We start from the raw sequence: 24264 nt of genomic DNA on the forward strand, positions 1-24264 counted from the left end.
CGTCACTTTTGTGAAAACTGACGCGGGCGTCACTTTTGTGAAAACTGACGCGGGCGTCACTTTTGTGCAAACTGACGCGGGCGTCACTTTTGTGCAAACTGATACGGGCGTTACTTTTGTGCAAACTGACGCGGGCGTCACTTTTGTGAAAACTGACGCGGGCGTCACTTTTGTGAAAACTGACGCGGGCGTCATTTTTGTGCAAACTGACGCGGGCGTCACTTTTGTGTAAACTGACGCGGGCGTCACTTTTATGAAAACTGACGCGGGCGTCACTTTTGTGCAAACTGACGCGGGCGTCACTTTTGTGCAAACTGACACGGGCGTCACTTTTGTTCAAACTGACGCGGGCGTCACTTTTGTGAAAAATGACGCGGGCGTCACTTTTGTGCAAACTGACGCGGGCGTCACTTTTGTGAAAACTGACGCGGGCGTCATTTTTGTGCAAACTGACACGGGCGTCAATTTTGTGTAAACAATGACGCACGCGTCACTTATCGTAAAAATGACGCGCGCGTCAATTTTTGTAAGAATGACGCGCGTGTCACTTTTCGTAAGAATGACGCAAGCCTCACTTTTCGTAAAAATGACGCGGGCGTCACTTTTAAGAATGTCGCGGGCGTCACTTTCAGTAAAAACGACGCGTGCGTCACTTTTTGTAAGAATGACGCTGGCGTCACTTTTTTTTGTAAGAATGACGCGCGCGTAAGAATGACGCGGGTGTCACTTTTCGTAAAAATGACGCGGGCGTCACTTTTACCGATAGTGGTATAATCGGGTTTTTGGATTTTTTTCAAAATTCCGAGAAAATCCAGTTTGAAAGTTCGGGTATATTGTTTTTTTTCGAAAAATCCCCGAACCTTTGAACGCTCCTGGAAGCTAAACCGCTTGAGAGAAATTTTTGGCCAAATGCTAGCTTGTGTCATGGGCTTACGCTTTGCACATTGTTAGATTTTTAAAAAGCTCATCTTCCATGTTAAACCGCCAAATCATGCCTATTTTTTCAGCATCGGGCTTAACTTCTTTTTTAACCTTTAAGTTCTCCCAGTTTGAGAACCCGTTTTCAAAATCCCGAGATATAGGCGTTGGAAGTTGGGGGTGCGAAAAAGCTTCTGGGAGCTGAACGCTTTGACCTAGAGACATGGGAGTGGTGCCATATGAAAGCTTATATTCTCAGCTACCCGATAGTGGTATAATCGGGTTTTTGGATTTTTTTTTTCAAAATTCCGAGAAAATCCAGTTTGAAAGTTCGGGTAAATTGTTTTTTTCGAAAAATCCCCGAACCTTTGAACGCTCCTGGAAGCTAAACCGCTTGAGAGAAATTTTTGGCAGTGATGCCAAATGCTAGCTTGTGTCATGGGCTTACGCTTTGCACATTGTAAGATTTTTAAAAAGCTCATCTTCCATGTTAAACCGCCAAATCATGCCTATTTTTTCAGCATCGGGCTCAACTTTTTTTTTAACCTTTAAGTTCTCCCAGTTTGAGAACCCGTGGACCTACAGTGATGGGAGTTGTACCCAAATGTAGGTTAGAGTCCCCGTTATCTTTGGGTATCAAAAAAATTTTTTTACTCTTTTTCAAAATCCCGAGATATAGGCGTTGGAAGTTGGGGGTGCGAAAAAGCTTCCGGGAGCTGAACGCTTTGACCTAGAGACATGGGAGTGGTGCTATATGAAAGCTTATATTCTCAGCTACCCGATAGTGGTATAATCGGGTTTTTTGGATTTTTTTCAAAATTCCGAGAAAATCCAGTTTGAAAGTTCGGGTAAATTGTTTTTTTTTCGAAAAATCCCCGAACTTTTGAACGCTCCTGGAAGCTAAACCTTGAGAGTGCTGCTTGCGTCATTCTTACTAAAAGTGACGCGCGCGTCATTCTTACAAAAAGTGACGCGCGCGTCATTCTTACGAAAAGTGCCGCGCGCGTCATTCTTACAAAAACTGACGCCCACGTCATTCTTACAAAAAGTGACGCCCGCGTCATTATTACGAAAAGTGACGCCCGCGTCATTCTTACGAAAAGTGACGCCCGCGTCATTTTTACGAAAAGTGACGCCCGCGTCATTTTTACGAAAAGTGACGCTTGCGTCATTCTTACGAAAAGTGCTGCTTGCGTCATTCTTACTAAAAGTGACGCCCGCGTCATTCTTTCAAAAAGTGACGCCCGCGTCATTATTACAAAAAGTGACGCACGCGTCATTTTTGCAAAAAGTGACGCCCGCGTCATTCTTACAAAAAGTGACGCCCGCGTCATTCTTACAAAAAGTGACGCGCGCGTCATTCTTCGAAAAAGTGACGCCCGCGTCATTCTTACTAAAAACGACGCCCGCGTCATTCTTACTAAACGTGACGCCCGCGTCATTCTTACAAAAAGTGACGCCCGCGTCATTCTTACAAAAAGTGACGCCCGCGTCGTTCTTACTTAAAGTGACGCGCGCGTCATTCTTACTAAAAATGACGCCCGCGTCATTCTTACAAAACGTGACGCCCGCGTCATTCTTACAAAAAGTGACGCCCGCGTCATTCTTACAAAAAGTGACGCACGCGTCATTCTTGGGAAAAGTGACGCGCGCGTCATTCTTACAAAATGTGACACGCGCGTCATTCTTAAGAAAAGTGACGCACGCGTCATTCTTACTAAAAGTGACGCGCGCGTCATTCTTACAAAAAGTTACGCCCGCGTCATTTACTAAAAGTGACGCACGTCATTTTTACAAAAAGTGACGCCCGCGTCATTCTTACAAAACGTGACGCCCGCCTCTTCCAGGAGCGTTCAAAGGTTGGGGGATTTTTCGAAAAAAAAAACAATATACCCGAACTTTCAAACTGGATTTTCTCGGAATTTTGAAAAAAATCCAAAAACCCGATTATACCACTATCGGTAAAAGTGACGCCCGCGTCATTTTTACGAAAAGTGACACCCGCGTCATTCTTACGCGCGCGTCATTCTTACAAAAAAAAGTGACGCCAGCGTCATTCTTACAAAAAGTGATACATGCGTCGTTTTTACTGAAAGTGACGCCCGCGACATTCTTAAAAGTGACGCCCGCGTCATTTTTACGAAAAGTGACGCGCGCGTCATTCTTACGAAAAGTGACGCGCGCGTCATTCTTACGAAAAGTGACGCGCGCGTCATTCTTACGAAAAGTGACGCGCAAGTCATTCTTACGAAAAGTGACGCGAACGTCATTCTTACAAAAAGTGACGCGTCATTCTTACGAAAAGTGCCGCGTGCGTCATTCTTACAAAAAGTGACGCACGCGTCATTTTTACAAAAAGTGACGCACGCGTCATTTTTACAAAAAGTGACGCGAACGTCATTCTTACAAAAAGCGACGCTTACGTCATTCTTACAAAAAGTGACGCACGCGTCATTTTTACAAAAAGTGACGCCCACGTCATTCTTACTAAAAGTGACGCCCGCGTCATTCTTACAAAAAGTGACGCCCGCGACATTTTTACAAAAAGTGACGCCCGCGTCGTTCTTACGAAAAGTGACTCGTGCGTCATTCTTACAAAAAATGACGCCCGCGTCATTTTTACGAAAAGTGACGCAAGCGTCACTTTTTGTAAGAATGACGCGCGCGTCACTTTTCGTAAGAATGACGCGGGCGTCACTTTTTGTAAGAATGACGTTCGCGTCACTTTTCGTAAGAATGACGTGCGCGTCACTTTTCGTAAGAATGACGCGCGAGTCACTTTTCGTAAGAATGACGCGCGCGTCACTTTTCGTAAGAATGACAAGCGCGTCACTTTTCGTAAGAATGACGCGCGCGTCACTTTTAGTAAGAATGAGGCGGGCGTCACGTTTTGTAAGAATGACGCGGGCGTCACTTTTTGTAAAAATGACTTTTAGTAAATGACGCGGGCGTAACTTTTTTAAGAATGACGCGCGCGTCACTTTTAGTAAGAATGACGCGCGTGTCACATTTTGTAAGAATGACGCGCGCGTCACTTTTCCCAAGAATGACGCGTGCGTCACTTTTTGTAAGAATGACGCGGGCGTCACTTTTTGTAAGAATGACTCGGGCGTCACGTTTAGTAAGAATGACGCGGGCGTCATTTTTAGTAAGAATGACGCGCGCGTCACTTTAAGTAAGAACGACGCGGGCGTCACTTTTTGGAAGAATGACGCGGGCGTCACTTTTTGTAAGAATGACGCGGGCGTCACTTTTCGTAAGAATGACGCGGGCGTCACTTTTTGCAAAAATGACGCGGACGTCACGTTTAGTAAGAATGACGCGGGCGTCATTTTTAGTAAGAATGACGCGCGCGTCACTTTAAGTAAGAACGACGCGGGCGTCACTTTTTGGAAGAATGACGTGCGCGTCACTTTTTGTAATAATGACGCGGGCGTCACTTTTTGAAAGAATGACGCGGGCGTCACTTTTTGGAAGAATGACGCAAGCGTCACTTTTCGTAAGAATGACGCGCGTGTCACATTTTGTAAGAATGACGCGCGCGTCACTTTTCCCAAGAATGACGCGGGCGTCACTTTTTGTAAGAATGACGCGGGCGTCACTTTTTGTAAGAATGACGCAGGCGTCACTTTTTGTAAGAATGACGCGGGCGTCACTTTTTGCAAAAATGACGCGTGCGTCACTTTTTGTAAGAATGACGCGGGCGTCACTTTTTGCAAAAATGACGCGTGCGTCACGTTTAGTAAGAATGACGCGGGCGTCACTTTTTAGTAAGAATGACGCGCGCGTCACTTTAAGTAAGAACGACGCGGGCGTCACTTTTTGGAAGAATGACGCGCGCGTCACTTTTTGTAAGAATGACGCGGGCGTCACTTTTTGTAAGAATGACGCGGGCGTCACTTTTTGTAAGAATGACGCGGGCGTCACTTTTTTTAAGAATGACGCGGGCGTCACTTTTTGCAAAAATGACGCGTGCGTCACTTTTTGTAATAATGACGCGGGCGTCACTTTTTGAAAGAATGACGCGGGCGTCACTTTTAGTAAGAATGACGCAAGCGTCACTTTTCGTAAGAATGACGCAAGCGTCACTTTTCGTAAGAATGACGCAAGCGTCACTTTTCGTAAAAATGACGCGGGCGTCACTTTTCGTAAAAATGACGCACGAGTCACTTTTCGTAAGAACGACGCGGGTGTCACTTTTCGTAAAAATGACGCGGGCGTCACTTTTTGTAAGAATGACGCACGAGTCACTTTTCGTAAGAACGACGCGGGCGTCACTTTTCGTAAAAATGACGCGGGCGTCACTTTTTGTAAGAATGACGCGGGCGTCACGTTTTGTAAGTGACGCCCGCGTCACTTTTTGTAAGAATGACGCGGGCGTCACTTTTAGTAAGAATGACGCGCGCTACACTTTTCGTAAGAATGACGCGCGCGTCACTTTTCGTAAGAATGACGCAAGCGTCACTTTTCGTAAAAATGACGCGGGCGTCATTTTTTGTAAGAATGACGCACGAGTCACTTTTCGTTAGAACGACGCGGGCGTCACTTTTCGTAAAAATGACGCGGGCGTCACTTTTTGTAAGAATGACGCGGGCGTCACGTTTTGTATGAATGACGCGGGCGTCACTTTTAGTAAGAATGACGCGTGCGTCACTTTTTGTAAAAATGACGCGTGTGTCACTTTTTGTAATAATGACGCGGGCGTCACTTTTCGTAAGAATGACGCGCGCGTCACTTTTTGGAAGAATGACGCGCGCGTCACTTTTTGTAAGAATGACGCGGGCGTCACTTTTTGTAAGAATGACGCGGGCGTCACTTTTTGTAAGAATGACGCGGGCGTCACTTTTCGTAAGAATGACGCAAGCGCCACTTTTTGTAAGAATGACGCGCGCGTCACTTTTCGTAAAAATGACGTGGCGTCACTTTTAAGAATGACGCGGGCGTCACTTTTCGTAAGAATGACGCGGGCGTCACTTTCATGACAGTGCGTCACTTTTTGTAAGAATGACGCGCGCGTAAGAATGACGCGGGCGTCACTTTTCGTAAAAATGACGCGGGCGTCACTTTTACAGATAGTGGTATAATCGGGTTTTTGGATTTTTTTCAAAATTCCGAGAAAATCCAGTTTGAAAGTTCGGGTAAATTGTTTTTTTCGAAAAATCCCCGAACCTTTGAACTTTCCTGGAAGCTAAACCGCTTGAGAGAAATTTTTGGCAAAGATGCCAAATGCTAGCTTGTGTCATGGGCTTACGCTTTGCACATTGTAAGATTTTTAAAAAGCTCATCTTCCATGTTAAACCGCCAAATCATGCCTATTTTTTCAGCATCGGGCTTAACTTCTTTTTTAACCTTTAAGTTCTCCCAGTTTGAGAACCCGTGGACCTACAGTGATGGGAGTTGAACCCAAATGTAGGTTAGAGTCCCCGTTATCTTTGGGTTTAAAAAAAATTTTTTTACCCTTTTTCAAAATCCCGAGATATAGGCGTTGGAAGTTGGGGGTGCGAAAAAGCTTCTGGGAGCTGAACGCTTTGACCTAGAGACATGGGAGTGGTGCCATATGAAAGCTTATATTCTCAGCTACCCGATAGTGGTATAATCGGGTTTTTTGATTTTTTCAAAATTCCGAGAAAATCCAGTTTGAAAGTTCGGGTAAATTATTTTTTTCGAAAAATCCCCGAACCTTTGAACGCTCCTGGAAGCTAAACCGCTTGAGAGAAATTTTCGGCAGTGATGCTTGTGTCATGGGCTTACGCTTTGCACATTGTTAGATTTTTAAAAAGCTCATCTTCCATGTTAAACCGCCAAATCATGCCTATTTTTTCAGCATCGGACTTAACTTTGTTTTTAACCTTTAAGTTCTCCCAGTTTGAGAACCCGTGGACCTACAGTGATGGGAGTTGTACCCAAATGTAGGTCAGAGTCCCCGTTATCTTAAGGTATCAAAAAAATTTTTTACCCTTTTTCAAAATCCCGAGATATAGGCGTTGGAAGTTGGCGATGCGAAAAAGCTTCTGATAGCTGAACGCTTTGACCTAGAGACATGGGAGTGAAGCCATATGAAAGCTTATATTCTCAGCTACCCGATAGTGGTATAATCGGGTTTTTGGATTTTTTTCAAACTTCCGAGAAAATACAGTTTGAAAGTTCGGGTAAATTGTTTTTTTTTCGAAAAATCCCCGAACCTTTGAACGCTCCTGGAAGCTAAACCGCTTGAGAGAAATTTTTGGCAGCGATGCCAAATTCTAGCTTGTGTCATGGGCTTACGCTTTGCTGACGCGGGCCTCACTTTTTGTAAGAACGACGTGGGCGTCAGTTTTTGCAAGAATGACGCGCGCGGCACTTTTCGTAAGAATGACGCGGGCGTCACTTTTTGTAAGAATGACGCGGACGTCACTTTTCGTAAGAATGACGCGGGTGTCACTTTCAGTATAAATGACGCGTGCGTTACTTTTTGTAAGAATGACGCGGGCGTCACTTTTCGTAATAATGACGCGGGCGTCACTTTTAGTAAGAATGACGCGGGCGTCACTTTTCGTAAAAATGACGCGTGCGTCACTTTTTGTAAGAAGACGCGGGCGTCACTTTTTGTAAGAATGACGAGCGCGTCACTTTGAGTAAGAATGACGCGGGCGTCACGTTTTGTAAGAATGACTCGGCGTCACTTTTTGTAAGAATGACGCGGGCGTCATTTTTAGTAAGAAGGGCGTCACTTTTTCGTAAGAATGACACGGGCGTCACTTTTCGTAAGAATGACGCGGGAATCACTTTCAGTATAAATGACGCGTGCGTCACTTTGAGTAAGAATGACGCGGGCGTCACGTTTTGTAAGAATGACGCGGCGTCACTTTTTGTAAGAATGACGCGGGCGTCATTTTTAGTAAGAAGGGCGTCACTTTTTCGTAAGAATGACACGGGCGTCACTTTTCGTAAGAATGACGCGGGAATCACTTTCAGTATAAATGACGCGTGCGTTACTTTTTGTAAGAATGACGCGGGCGTCACTTTTCGTAATAATGACGCGGGCGTCACTTTTCGTAAGAATGACGCGGGAATCACTTTCAGTATAAATGACGCGTGCGTTACTTTTTGTAAGAATGACGCGTGCGTCACTTTTAGTAAGAATGACGCAGGCGTCACTTTTTGTAAGAATGACGTAGGCGTCACTTTTTGTAAGAATGACGCGGGTGTCACTTTCAGTATAAATGACGCGCGCGTCATTTTTTGTAAGAATGACGCGGGCGTCCCTTTTTGTAAAAATGACAAGCGTCACTTTTAGTAAGAATGACGCAAGAGTCACTTTTTGTAAGAATGACGCGCACGGCACTTTTTGTAAGAATGACGCGGGCGTCACTTTTAGTAAGAATGACGCAGGCGCCACTTTTTGTAAGAATGACGTGGGTGTCACTTTTTGTAAGAATGACGCGGGTGTCACTTTCAGTATAAATGACGCGTGCGTTACTTTTTGTAAGAATGACGCGGGCGTCACTTTTCGTAATAATGACGCGGGCGTCACTTTTCGTAAGAATGACGCGGGAATCACTTTCAGTATAAATGACGCGTGCGTCACTTTTTGTAAGAATGACGCGGGCGTCACTTCTCGTAATAATGACGCGGGCGTCACTTTTAGTAAGAATGACGCGCGCGTCATTTTATGTAAGACTGACGCGGGCGTCACTTTTTGTAAAAATGACAAGCGTCACTTTTAGTAAGAATGACGCAAGAGTCACTTTTTGTAAGAATGACGCGGGCGTCACTTTAAGTAAGAATGACGCGGGCGTCACTTTTTGTAAGAATGACGTGTGCGTCACTTTTTGTAAGAATGACGCGCGTCACTTTTAGTAAGATTGACGCGCGCGTCACTTTTAGTAACAATGACGCAAGCGTCACTTTTTGTATGAATGACGCAGGCGTCACTTTAAGTAACAATGACGCGCGCGTCATTTTTTGTAAGAATGACGCGGGCGTCACTTTTTGTAAAAATGACAAGCGTCACTTTTAGAAGAATGACGCAAGAGTCACTTTTACCGATAGTGGTATAATCGGGTTTTTGGATTTTTTTTCAAAATTCCGAGAAAATCCAGTTTGAAAGTTCGGGTAAATTGTTTTTTTCGAAAAATCCCCGAACCTTTGAACTTTCCTGGAAGCTAAACCACTTGAGAGAAATTTTTGGCAAAGATGCCAAATGCTAGCTTGTGTCATGGGCTTACGCTTTGCACATTGTAAGATTTTTAAAAAGCTCATCTTCCATGTTAAACCGCCAAATCATGCCTATTTTTTCAGCATCGGGCTTAACTTCTTTTTTAACCTTTAAGTTCTCCCAGTTTGAGAACCCGTGGACCTACAGTGATGGGAGTTGAACCCAAATGTAGGTTAGAGTCCCCGTTATCTTTGGGTTTAAAAAAAATTTTTTTACCCTTTTTCAAAATCCCGAGATATAGGCGTTGGAAGTTGGGGGTGCGAAAAAGCTTCTGGGAGCTGAACGCTTTGACCTAGAGACATGGGAGTGGTGCCATATGAAAACTTATATTCTCAGCTACCCGATAGTGGTATAATCGGGTTTTTTGATTTTTTCAAAATTCCGAGAAAATCCAGTTTGAAAGTTCGGGAAAATTGTTTTTTTCGAAAAATCCCCGAACATTTGAACGCTCCTGGAAGCTAAACCGCTTGAGAGAAATTTTTGGCAGTGATGCTTGTGTCATGGGCTTACGCTTTGCACATTGTTAGATTTTTAAAAAGCTCATCTTCCATGTTAAACCGCCAAATCATGCCTATTTTTTCAGCATCGGACTTAACTTTGTTTTTAACCTTTAAGTTCTCCCAGTTTGAGAACCCGTGGACCTACAGTGATGGGAGTTGTAGCCAAATGTAGGTCAGAGTCCCCGTTATCTTAAGGTATCAAAAAAATTTTTTACCCTTTTTCAAAATCCCGAGATATAGGCGTTGGAAGTTGGCGATGCGAAAAAGCTTCTGGGAGCTGAACGCTTTGACCTAGAGACATGGGAGAGAAGCCATATGAAAGCTTATATTCTCAGCTACCCGATAGTGGTATAATCGGGTTTTTGGATTTTTTTCAAACTTCCGAGAAAATCCAGTTTAAAAGTTCGGGTTAATTGTTTTTTTTTTTTCGAAAAATCCCCGAACCTTTGAACGCTCCTGGAAGCTAAACCGCTTGAGAGAAATTTTTGGCAGCGATGCCAAATTCTAGCTTGTGTCATGGGCTTACGCTTTGCTGACGCGGGCATCACTTTTTGTAAGAATGACGTGGGCGTCAGTTTTTGCAAGAATGACGCGCGCGGCACTTTTCGTAAGAATGACGCGCACGTCACTTTTAGTAAGAATGACGTGGGCGTCAGTTTTTGCAAGAATGACGCGCGCGGCACTTTTCGTAAAAATGACGCGCGCGTCACTTTTAGTAAGAATGACGCGGGCGTCACTTTTTGTAAGAATGACGCGGGCGTCACTTTTTGTAAGAATGACGCGGACGTCACTTTTCGTAAGAATGACGCGGGTGTCACTTTCAGTATAAATGACGCATGCGTTACTTTTTGTAAGAATGACGCGGGCGTCACTTTTCGTAATAATGACGCGGGCGTCACTTCAAGTAAGAATGACGCGGGCGTCACTTTTCGTAAAAATGACGCGTGCGTCACTTTTTGTAAGAAGACGCGGGCGTCACTTTTTGTAAGAATGACGCGGGCGTCACTTTTTGTAAGAATGACGCGGGCGTCATTTATAGTAAGAATGACGTGCGTCACTTTTAGTAAGAATGACGCGGGCGTCACTTTTTGTAAGAATGACGCGGGCGTCACTTTTTGTTAGAATGAATTGGGCGTCACTTTTCGTAGGAATGACGCGGGCGTCACTTTCAGTGAAAATGAGGCGTGCGTAACTTTTTGTAAGAATGACGCGGGCGTCACTTTTTGTAATAATGACGCGGGCGTCACTTTTAGTAAGAATGACGCGCGCGTCACTTTTTGTAAGAATGACGCAAGCGTCACGTTTTGTAAGAATGACGCGCGCGTCACTTTTTGTAAGAATGACGCGGGCGTCATTTTTAGTAAGAATGACGTGGGCGTCACTTTTCGTAAGAATGACGCGGGCGTCACTTTTTTGTAAGAATGACGCAAGCGTCACTTTTTGTAAAAATGACTTGCGTCACCTTTAGTAAGAATGACGCAAGCTTCACTTTTTGTAAGAATGACGCGCGCGTCACTTTTTGTAAGAATGACGCGCGCGTCACTTTTTGTAAGAATGACGCAGGCGTCACTTTTTGTAAAAATGACGCGCACGTCACTTTTTGTAAGAATGACGCGCGAGTCACTTTTCGTAAGAATGAGGCGGGCGTCACTTTTCGTAAAAATGACGCGGGCGTCACTTTTTGTAAGAATGACGCGGGCGTCACGTTTTGTAAGAATGACGCGCGAGTCACTTTTTTTAAGAATGAGGCGGGCGTCACTTTTCGTAAGAATGACGCGCGAGTCACTTTTCGTAAGAATGAGGCGGGCGTCACTTTTCGTAAAAATGACGCGGGCGTCAATTTTTGTAAGAATGACGCGGGCGTCACGTTTTGTAAGAATGACGCTGGCGTCACTTTTAGTTAGAACGACGCGGGCGTCACTTTTTGGAAGAATGACGCGCGCGTCACTTTTCGCAAGAATGACGCGTGCGTCACTTTTTGTAAGAATGACGCGGGCTACACTTTTTGTAAAAATGACGTGCGTCACTTTTAGTAAGAATGACGCAAGCGTCACTTTTTGTTAGAATGACGCGCGCGTCACTTTTTGTAAGAATGATGCGGGCGTCACTTTTTGTAAGAATGACGCACGCGTCACTTTTAGTAAGAATGACGCGGGCGTCACTTTTTGTAAGAATGACGCGGGCGTCATTTATAGTAAGAATGACGCGGGCGTCATTTATAGTAAGAATGACGTGGGCGTCACTTTTCGTAAGAATGACGCGGGCGTCACTTTTTGTAAGAATGACGCGGGCGTCACTTTTTGTAAAAATGACGTGCGTCACTTTTCGTAGGAATGACGCGGGCGTCACTTTCAGTGAAAATGAGGCGTGCGTAACTTTTTGTAAGAATGACGCGGGCGTCACTTTTTGTAATAATGACGCGGAGGTCACTTTTAGTAAGAATGACGCGCGCGTCACTTTTTGTAAGAATGACGCAAGCGTCACGTTTTGTAAGAATGATGCGCGCGTCACTTTTTGTAAGAATGACGCGGGCGTCATTTTTAGTAAGAATGACGTGGGCGTCACTTTTCGTAAGAATGACGCGGGCGTCACTTTTTGTAAGAATGACGCGAGCGTCACTTTTTGTAAGAATGACGCGGCGTCACTTTTAGTAAGAATGACGCGCGCGTCACTTTTAGTAAGAAATGACGCGCGCGTCACTTTTTGGAAGAATGACGCGCGCGTCACTTTTCGCATGAATGACGCGTGCGTCACTTTTTGTAAGAATGACGCGGGCGTCACTTTTTGTAAAAATGACGTGCGTCACCTTTAGTAAGAATGACGCAAGCGTCACTTTTTGTAAGAATGACGCGCGCGTCACTTTTCGCATGAATGACGCGTGCGTCACTTTTTGTAAGAATGACGCGGGCGTCATTTTTTGTAAGAATGACGCGGGCGTCACTTTTTGTAAAAATGACGTGCGTCACCTTTAGTAAGAATGACGCAAGCGTCACTTTTTGTAAGAATGACGCGCGCGTCACTTTTTGTAAGAATGACGCAAGCGTCACTTTTCGTAAAAATGACGCAAGCGTCACTTTTCGTAAAAATGACGCGGGCGTCACTTTTACCGATAGTGGTATAATCGGGTTTTTGGATTTTTTTTTCAAAATTCCGAGAAAATCCAGTTTGAAAGTTCGGGTAAATTGTTTTTTTCGAAAAATCCCCGAACCTTTGAACTTTCCTGGAAGCTAAACCGCTTGAGAGAAATTTTTGGCAAAGATGCCAAATGCTAGCTTGTGTCATGGGATTACGCTTTTCACATTATTAGATTTTTAAAAAGCTCATCTTCCATGTTAAACCGCCAAATCATGCCTATTTTTTCAGCATCGGGCTTAACTTCTTTTTTAACCTTAAGTTCTCCCAGTTTGAGAACCCGTGGACCTACAGTGATGGGAGTTGTACCCAAATGTAGGTTAGAGTCCCCGTTATCTTTGGGTATCAAAAAAAAATTTTTACCCTTTTTCAAAATCCCGAGATATAGGCGTTGGAAGTTGGCGATGCGAAAAAGCTTCTGGGAGCTGAACGCTTTGACCTAGAGACATGGGAGTGAAGCCATATGAAAGCTTATATTCTCAGCTACCCGATAGTGGTATAATCGGGTTTTTGGATTTTTTTCAAACTTCCGAGAAAATCCAGTTTGAAAGTTCGGGTAAATTGTTTTTTTTTTTCGAAAAATCCCCGAACCTTTGAACGCTCCTGGAAGCTAAACCGCTTGAGAGAAATTTTTGGCAGCGATGCCAAATTCTAGCTTGTGTCATGGGCTTACGCTTTGCTGACGCGGGCGTCACTTTTTGTAAGAATGACGTGGGCGTCAGTTTTCACATAAGTGACGCCCGCGTCAGTTTACACAAAAGTGACGCCCGCGTCAGTTCACACAAAAGTGACGCCCGCGTCAGTTTGCACAAAAGTGACGCCCGCGTCAGTTTTCACAAAAGTGACGCCCGCGTCAGTTTGTACAAAAGTGACGCCCGCGTAAGTTTGCATAAAAGTGACGCCCGCGTCAGTTTTCACAAAAGTGACGGCCGCGTCAGTTTTCATAAAAGTGACGCCCGCGTCAGTTTTCACAAAAGTGACGCTCTCGTCAGTTTACACAAAAGTGACGCCCGTGTCAGTTTGCACAAAAAAGACGCCCGCGTCAGTTTTCACAAAAGTGACGCCAGCGTCAGTTTTCACAAAAGTGACGCCCACGTCAGTTTGCACAAAAGTGACGCCCGTGTCAGTTTTCACAAAAGTGACGCCCGCGTCAGTTTTCACAAAAGTGACGCCCACGTCAGTTTTCATAAAAGTGACGCCCGCATCAATTTGCACAAAAATGACGCCCGCGTCAGTTTTCACAAAAGTGACGCCCACGTCAGTTTTCATAAAAGTGACGCCCGCATCAATTTGCACAAAAGTGACGCCCGCGTCAGTTTGCACAAAAGTGACGCCCGTGTCAACAGGTGTCACTTTTGTGAAAACTGACGTGGGCGTCACTTTTGTGCAAACTGACGCGGGCGTCACTTTTGGCAAATTGATGCGGGCGTCACTTTTATGAAAACTGACGTGGGCGTCACTTTTGTGAAAACTGACGCGGGCGTCACTTTTGTGAAAACTGACACGGGCGTCACTTTTGTGCAAACTGACGCGGGCGTCACTTTTGTGAAAACTAGCACGGGCGTCACTTTTTTGAAAACTGACGCGGGCGTCACTTTTGTGCAAACTGACGCGGGCGTCACTTTTGTGCAAACTGACGCGGGCGTCACTTTTGTGTAAACTGACGAGGGCGTCACTTTTGTGAAAACTGACGCGGGCGTCACTTTTATGAAAACTGACGCGGCCGTCACTTTTGTGAAAACTGACGCGGGCGTCACTTTTATGCAAACTTACGCGGGCGTCACTTTTGTACAAACTGACGCGGGCGTCACTTTTGTGAAAACTGACGCAGGCGTCACTTTTGTGCAAACTGACGCGGGCGTCACTTTTGTGAAAACTGACGCGGGCGTCTTTTTTTGCAAACTGACGTAGGCGTCACTTTTGTGTAAACTGACGCGGGCGTCACTTATGTGAAAACTGACGCGGGCGTCACTTTTATGAAAACTGACGCGGCCGTCACTTTTGTGAAGACTGACGCGGGCGTCACTTTTGTGAAAACTGACGCGGGCGTCACTTTTATGCAAACTTACGCGGGCGTCACTTTTGTGCAAACTGACGCGGGCGTCACTTTTGTGAAAACTGACGCGGGCGTCACTTATGTGAAAACTGACGCGGGCGTCACTTTTATGAAAACTGACGCGGGCGTTACTTTTGTGCAAACTGACGCGGGCGTAACTAATTTATTTTTTTTTTTTGCCTATAAATTTTCCAAATTTCCCAGACGCGCGTCAGTTTTCATAAAAGTGACTTTTGTAAAAACTGACGCCCTCCACTTTTTTGAAAACTGAGGCGGGCGTCACTTTTGTGAAAACTGACACTGGCGTCATGATAATAAATAATATTAAACGCTCGCTCACATTTGCCTTTTATTGTGTTTTGAAATATATTTTTTTAGATGTATTAATTAGAGGAAGGTGGGCTAAAATGGCCCTCCAAAGAAAAAAGTTCCAAATCTCGAAAAAAAAAATTAAAAATCAATTATTTCTACTTTTTTTTTGCTTTACGAGTTAAAAAAGTTCTAAAAAGTATTTAAAGTAAATATTTAATTTGCAAAACGTCTTCCAATTTCACTGATCAAATTTGCGCGGGTAAAATGGCGTACTGGTATGCATGTGAATCCAAATATTCGTGAATCTAAAAACAAAATTATAGTCAACGAGCTCCTTTTCTACTTGTATGTAAAAGTGGTGCTAATTCTTCCCAGCTTTTCTCTGAGCCATTCAAAACCGTCAGTCCAGTATGCCATTTTACTCGAGTGCTAAGTAGGCCATTTTATTCATTTGGGGTTCTTTTGTTTAAGTTTTTATACCGAAAAAAAACTAGATATACTTCATGAGATGGTTACAGACAGTTTGACTCGTCAAATATCAAATAATGACTTGAAGTTACTAAAATTTCTTGTGTCGGTGCTGCTAGATATACTAAAGAATTGTTATCAAAAAACATTCCAATTTTGTTCGATTCTTCGATTTATAGCAAGTATGTGACATTTTACCTTGGTGGGCCATTTTAGGCCACTTTCCCCTAATTGTTTGATAAACAATAATTTAAAAATACTCATAGGTTGATACAGGAATGTTTACATACAAGAAACGTGTGTCTTCCCAATATGTAGCAAATATTTAATTTTTCTGAGGAAGTTATAAATCTCAATCTCATGTATCTACGGACTTATATCGTAAACAATTTGTTTATACATAGTATGATAGCAAGGTTTTTGCCACAAGAACCAAAATATACTTTCTGAATAGTCCGCTCAAATTAGACTAAAATAAGGGGGTGAGGTTACATTAATTGCCAGCAAGATGAAAATTGGTAGGATTGTTGGAAGCACCGTCATAAATTAAATCTAAAAAGTCCTCATCGATCCGAGGCCTGGAAAAAAATTACGGGGGGGTCAAAGGTCACAAAACTTCTTAAAAATATTCCCCTTAGACCAGAATATTTTTAAGAAAGTTGGCCACTTAGGTTTCCATAGATTTATTTTATACCACAGGTGTTTAAAATTTTTCATAAAAAACTTTTTTTACATTTTGCATCAAAAAACAGATTTCCAAATTTTGTTTACGAAAATGTACAATAGCTATGCATATTTTAAAGCATTTATGTACTCATACAATTATTGTAGAAAATGATAAAAAAAAGAAATAAATAAAATTCATTCATTCGTGGTTGTAGTGAACAAAAAACATAAGATGATAAAATTTAAAATACACTGAACGAAAAAAAGCCAATATTTTATGAACTGGTTGCGATAGAACTTTTTTTCTATCTGTTTTTAGAACAGTCATAAGTGTAGCTATCAGCCGTTTTAGGGTTGTCCATTCTCTATTGCACACCCTGTATATATTCAGATATATTTTAAACAAAAATTCCAAGGGAAATGGTTTCGCGAGAAGGGCCGCAATCGGAAAAATGGCGAAAATTTCCATTTTTTTTTTTGCTTTCCCATATTCTTAACCATTGAAGAACGAAATTCTAGCTAAAAAAATACTGACATTTCAGGAACTTTTCAGTTAGGAATTTTTTTACAGAATAGGCCTGATTATGACGATTACAACTCAACTTCAACTTTTTGAATCGTTATACCTAAAAAACGGTGGGTCTTAGGAAAAAAAGTGTCATGACACTTTGTATATATAATAATCTGGTCTACAATTCTTGCATTGAAAATTGTTCGATAAGACTTACCGTTTTGCTGAAAATCGTGAAAAAATTTTTTCCAGGCCTCGGATCGATAAATACTTTTTAGATTTAATTTATGATGGTGTTTCCAACAATCCTACCAATTTTCAGCTTGCTGGGAATTAATGTAGATAACCTCGGATGTCTAAATTGACCGGACTAAAACCTAAATGCATACAAACATTTCATAATGGGGAAATCCGTTAAGAAATATAAAATTATAATTTACATGCCTTACATTGTCAACTACATGAGTGTCGATGTGTTGGCACTCTTGCAGTAGCTCCGTTTATCTCTGTAGCTCAAACACAAACACTACACCTTACCCATGCGAAAAATAAAAACAAATGTACTCCATTCTATATTCGAAAAATCAAAATCTTCATCGGGGTAACATAAATTAGAAAGTATGAATTTGTTTCGAAATATGCATGCCTTAAACGCTTTGAAAAATCTAATAGCTGCAATGCAATAGCTGATACAATTGACCCAAGTTTTAGTAGTTTACTATTACTTGAAAGATTGAGATTCGTACGGAAAAATAACATAATCGGACATCGGAGGTACGAAAACCGCAACAACAGCTGAGAGACGAAGAATTCTAAAGTGGGCATCAAATTTTGTGGCGTAAACGCAAGTCTCCCAACGCAGTTTTTGGGATCAGAAACTGGACCTGCCAAAATGATAACGCGCCTAATCACTTAGCATCAGCGCACATAATATTACAGCAGAAATCCACCAAAAATGTGAACATACAACCAATTTGCATACATTTTTCATTTGATTTTCATTTAAAATTTAATTTTACGCCTGTAAATTAGCATGAAAACCAGAATTATATCAACAAAAGGAACAAAATAATTATACTTGAAGTCTGATAAGCAAAAGTTATTTGAAAATTTAAAAAAGAAAAAAAATTAAATCTCAAGCCACAAAATTTGTTTGCGTTTTATTGGGCCATTTTTGAAAGCGGCCAAGATTTTTCAAAATCGGCTCCTTGCCTCGAAAATATTCTGGCAACACTGATAATAAGTGTGTTTTTATCCTTATCCTTATGAGAAAACAAAATTATATACGCTCTGAAGCAATTCTTGTACAGAAATAAATAAAAATTGTGGGAAAAAATAATTAATTAATACAAAAGTTTTTATTCTAATTGTTTTTATTCCTCCATCTTATTCATGGAAATAGAAATATAAGAAATAATAAAAGATGATTTTATAGATATATGTTTTGTTTAAACTAAAAAATGTGGTTGAACAGCTGATTACATTCTTTTTAAGCTATTTCTGTTTCTTTATTTTTGCGTTCTGGATATTCTGGATAAACTATTTTGTCTTCTGTCTCTCCGGTCTATAGTCTATTCTATTCCTTATCCGGAAAAAATAAAGAAATACACTCAATATAAACTTGGAAAAAACAGCAAAATGTGGACGGTTAGTAAGCTAAGTGTGGTCATCAGTTTAAAGACAAAGAATCCTTAATATCTGCAATTAAGTTAGTGTTGAGCAAAATTCTTTAAACTATATACAATGTAATGTATAAATGTATTAAAAAGCTGTACGACTCCATGCCGGATCAAATTTAAGAGGTCATTAAAAATAATAAACGACTAAAAAAACTAAACTAAACATTTAAAAACACTAATTTGAATATATTCAAATACCAATTTTAATTTTTATTATCCTAGTACAAAGCTTGCCATCACTTGCAATGGTTTAAATAAAAACTGATGGTTGTTTAAAAAAAAATCTTACATTACATTTCAATCTATTCCGCAGATAAATCCTCAGACTAGAAACACTGCAGTTTGGGAAACTTAGTCCATCCTCTGATACAACACAAGACATTGGCCCGTATGCATAAAAAATAGTGATTACTAGCAATTACTAAGTATAAACTAGGTTTGACATGCACAAAATGTGAATAAAAAATTTCATACTTTACAATTTTTCAAGTAAAAGCATTTACTATTTGTATGCATATGACCCATTGAGCCGTATGCACAAACGGTAGCAAATGCTTTTACAAATAATTTTTTTATGGTATTTACTACTTTTTATTTTATTATATTTACAAGAAAAAAAGTAAGTATTTACTAGTTTTGGATGAATTTTTATGGTAAATTCTTAAATTGATATGCATAAAAAACTAGTATCTACGAACTTTTCTTTCTAGTATTTACAGCAAATTATTCAAGTTTCTAAAGACTAACTTGACTATTAAAAACTTTTTCATGTCAGATGCAAACAGCTTTTTTCAATGTTAGATCAGAAAAAGTTTATAAAGAGTGAATAACTCCCGGGAATAATAATTTTAAAATGCTCTACCGTTTTGAAAATGATAACTTTGAGTGGCTAAGCGTAATTTATGGGTAAGATAAAATTAAAAATTAATTGAAGCTAATCAATTTATTTATCCCTTTTACAATACAAAATCTCGAGGTTCTCAATCTGAAAGAAGGGGAGGAGTAACGTCCGCTGAAGAAAAGATGAGAATTTTCTTGAAATATGTGTGTTGGAGATCCAGGCTTTCAAGTTGGCATTGGGAAAGACACGGGCCTGCATCAGAGTACTGTTTGAAGAACTGTACACTATGTAGCAAAACATATAGTGGATAAATCTTCTCTTTGGATTAAGTTTCCTTCGGTTTACCCACAACAATAATTGGAAACTAAACAGGATTGGCTTTTGAAGTACAGTTTTCCATCATGTATAGGAGCGTAGAATGCACCCACGTCGAAATAAAGAAGCCACACTTACACTCAGAGGAGTATATAAACCGTAAAGGATATGCCTCCATCAATATTCAAGCGACTTGTAATAGTCTAAGAGATGGCTGCAAGTTTTCGGACTCACTCGGGAAATGGAATTTTTTTTCATGAAATTGTTGGATGGGGGTGGGATAAGCAAATGCCAAATTGGCAGAAAGCAGACTGGATGGAATAAGCGTGGGTGGGGGCTCAAACTTGCATTTTTTTTTTGGGAAAAAAACTTTCTCGGAAATGGGTAAAAAGTGGTGAAGGTGGTTGAAGAAGGTGTTAAAGTGACAGTTCCAAAATGGCAGAAAGCTAAGTGGATGGAAAAGGGGTGGCAGAAGGGCGCAAAGTGGTAAATTTTTTTTTCAAATTTACTGACTCGGAAATGGCTGCCATTTTGCAAGCGTGTTCCTGATGGTATTTAGTTCCTAAATTCAAAATGGCAGAAAGCAGACTGGATGGGTTATATTTTTTTTCAATTTTTTACTTCGGAGAGTGCCAAAAAAAAACATTTATTTTAAAAAAATATTTAAAAACAACGGCAACACCTACAATCTTGTATTATAACTTTTTTTAAGCCAAAACCCTGTTATTTAATTACCTTTTCAAATAATGTCGTTTTCGTGAAAAGTTTTTGAAAAACAAATTTTTAAACTCAAAATTTTAACTTTTTTTTAATTTTTTTTTTTTTACTTTAATTTTTTCTTTAATTTTACACGATCAAGCTTTGTTTTTGGTAATTTAATTTAATTATCTAGCTAATTTTCAACCAATTGTTGAAAACAAGATGCTAAAATGTCGTACAGTTTTTGAAATAATTAATTTTTAAATTTAAAATTTTTAACTTTTTTTTAATTTTTTTTCTTATTTTAATTTTATTTTTTATTTTACGATTTCAAACATTGCTTTTGGTAACTAAAATCAATTTCGTAATCAATTTTAAATCAACCACTGAAAACTAGAAGCGAAAATGTCGTACAGTTTTTGAAATAATTAATTTTTAAACTCAAAATTTTTAACTTTTTTTTAATTTTTTTTCTTATTTTAATTTTATTTTTTATTTTACGATTTCAAACACTGCTTTTGGTAACTAAAATCAATTTCGTAATCAATTTTAAATCAACTACTGAAAACTAGAAGCTAAAATGTCGTACAGTTTTTGAAATAATCAATTTTAAACTCAATTTTTTTTCCTTTTTTTTTAATTTTTTTTTTCTTTTTTAATTTTATATTTTATTTTACGATTTCAATTACTGCTTTTGGTAATTAAAATCAATTTCGTAATCAATTTTAAATCAATTACCGAAAACCAGATGTTAAAATAACATACAGTTTTTGAAAAACATAATTTTTAAACTTAAAATTTTAATTTTTTTTAAATTTTTTTTTAACTTTATTGTTTTTTTTTTCTAATTATACGATATCAAGCATCGCTTTTGGTAATTAAATTCAATTTTGTAATCAATTTTAAATCAATTACTGAAAACCATATCGTTGGCGTAAGGGAAAATTGTTCACAAAAAGCAAATTTTATAGGGGACGATTTTTAAGTTCCAAATTATTTTAAAGTGACATTTTTCTGCTCATTCGCCATTCAAGTTATGTTTTTAATAAAGTTTGTTCTTTTTTCTTAAATAAACCATACAAGTTTACCTCATTAGTAGATGCATACTATTTTTAAACTTTTTTTAAAACTAAAAACCCAAAATTGGAACTAGAACAATTCCTATAAAAGTACGCAAAAATTATATATTACATATTATAATATTACAAGTATGCAATCATTTTTTTTTAATTATTATTTTGTTTATGAAGTATTTTAATTTTAATTGATTTATTAAAAATAGAATAATATATAGGAGAAGTGGGGGCAAGACCGTTTCTGTACTATGTTGTATAAAAAAAGTAAAATTGGCAACACTTGCAATAAAATATAGGTGCCTTTTAGTATGATCGATCACCTCTATAAGTTTTAGCAAGTTCACTTGACACGCCGAAGAGTTACGGTAAATTTTGTGATTTTTTATCAAATTATTATCGTTCATGTGAAAAGCCAGTTGTATTTTTAACACTGAAAAAATTAAATTTTTAAGTTTTCCTTTTTTATAATAGAAAGTGAATATTCAAAAGTATTCTCTGCGAAAGAAAGAGTCATAAGGATAAATACAAAAATAATAATCCAGAACATCAGATATGATATGAATGGGGCAAGACCGCCCATGGGCGAAATTGAAAGTTAGTAAAGTTGTACACCGTTAAATCTTCCAAAAAGCTAAGCGACTGCTAAAAATGTAAGTGATGATTCTCAGGAAGAGGACTTTGCAGACTGTATTTGTACCTTCTATTTGCAACTGTTTTTTAGATCCCATCCAAAATATTGTTGGATTAAGTGCAAAATGTGTACCAAATGGTTCAGCTTGCGCTGGAGTGAGAACTAATGAAAATATAGCATAATTGTGTTATTATTGCAAATAGACTGCAATAAAAACAAAAGAAACGTTCTTTCTAGCAACAAAATTTGATAGGGCGGTCTTACCCAAATGTTGGGGCAAGACCGTTTTTTGTTAGATGTTTTTTCAAAACTTATTATCTTTTGTTCAATATTTAAATTTTTTTTTATAATAAGGAGAGTTTTTACAGGAAACATTTAATTTAATGAATAACGACTTTATTGATTAGGAAATTGAATTAAATTACGAAAAGCAGTGTTTGATTTATCGTAAAATTAAAAATAAAATTAAAATGGGAAAAAATTAAAAAAATTGATTATTTTAAAAACTGTACTTTATTTTAGCATCTGGTTTTCAGTAGTTGATTTAAAATTGATTACGAAATTGATTTTAGTTACCAAAAGCAGTGTTTGAAATCGTAAAATAAAAAATAAAATTAAAATAAGAAAAAAAATTAAAAAAAAGTTAAAAATTTTGAGTTTAAAAATTAATTATTTCAAAAACTGTACGACATTTTCGCTTCTAGTTTTCAGTGGTTGATTTAAAATTGATGACGAAATTGATTTTAGTTACCAAAAGCAGTGTTTGAAATCGTAAAATAAAAAATAAAATAAAATAAGAAAAAAAATTAAAAAAAAGTTAAAAATTTTAAGTTTAAAAATTAATTATTTCAAAAACTGTACGACATTTTAGCATCTTGTTTTCAACAATTGGTTGAAAATTAGCTAGATAATTAAATTAAATTACCAAAAACAAAGCTTGATCGTGTAAAATTAAAGAAAAAATTAAAGTAAAAAAAAAAAATTAAAAAAAAGTTAAAATTTTGAGTTTAAAAATTTGTTTTTCAAAAACTTTTCACGAAAACGACATTATTTGAAAAGGTAATTAAATAACAGGGTTTCGGCTTAAAAAAAGTTATAATACAAGATTGTAGGTGTTGCCGTTGTTTTTAAATATTTTTTTAAAATAAATGTTTTTTTTTGGCACTCTCCGAAGTAAAAAATTGAAAAAAAATATAACCCATCCAGTCTGCTTTCTGCCATTTTGAATTTAGGAACTAAATACCATCAGGAACACGCTTGCAAAATGGCAGCCATTTCCGAGTCAGTAAATTTGAAAAAAAAATTTACCACTTTGCGCCCTTCTGCCACCCCTTTTCCATCCACTTAGCTTTCTGCCATTTTGGAACTGTCACTTTAACACCTTCTTCAACCACCTTCACCACTTTTTACCCATTTCCGAGAAAGTTTTTTTCCCAAAAAAAAATGCAAGTTTGAGCCCCCACCCACGCTTATTCCATCCAGTCTGCTTTCTGCCAATTTGGCATTTGCTTATCCCACCCCCATCCAACAATTTCATGAAAAAAAATTCCATTTCCCGAGTGAGTCCGAAAACTTGCATCCATCTCTCCGTCTATAATGCCAGAGAATGGTTTTCAAATGTTTGTGAATGGCCAGGATCAGTTCATGATTCAAGGATTTGGAGAAATAGTTTTTTGAACCTATTTTGAAGTCTTCAGAAAATAAAATATTATTGGCAGACGAGGGATATGGAATGAAAAACAAATTGTTTACGAAAGAAGAAAGGGATCGGGTCAAAATTCTGGCTTCAAAATTCTGCTTTTCAAAATTCTGCTTTTTTAACGAAAATTCTGTTTTTCAAAATTCTGCTTTTTTTCTATTCTGCTTTTCAAAATTCTGCCAGCATTATACTTAAACAAAAAAATTCTGCCAATTCTGTTTTTTTTATAGCATATGTGCTGACTAAAGAAAAATACACCTCATTAATGTAATTCAACATTGGTACTTTCCTAATTTTTTTTGTTTAAGTTTCAGAAATATTTTTTAAAATGCATAGACTGACTTTCTTTCGAATAAAATCTATAACTTATTGGAACCGATGTTGTTTGATACAAAATATTCCTTTTCTTATTCAAATTTTTGATTATTCATCTTTATTTGATAAATTAAAAAAAATTTGAATTATTTTCGGAAATGTTAAGTATTAAAACAAAAATTAGTATGCATTCAAAGAATGACAAATTATGTAGGTAAGTAATCAAATAAGCAGACAATTTATCAAGAA

The 24264-nt window shown here is 39.0% G+C and overlaps 1 pseudogene; it reads left to right on the top strand.

Annotated features, from left to right (window-relative positions):
- Positions 1-19341: 19341 nt before the first annotated feature.
- LOC129909282 (putative nuclease HARBI1) lies at positions 19342-23689 on the top strand (annotated as a pseudogene).
- The last annotated feature ends 575 nt before the right edge of the window (positions 23690-24264 follow it).

This window comes from Episyrphus balteatus, chromosome 1 (assembly GCF_945859705.1).
Source record: "Episyrphus balteatus chromosome 1, idEpiBalt1.1, whole genome shotgun sequence".
Taxonomy (NCBI): Eukaryota; Metazoa; Arthropoda; class Insecta; order Diptera; family Syrphidae; genus Episyrphus; species Episyrphus balteatus.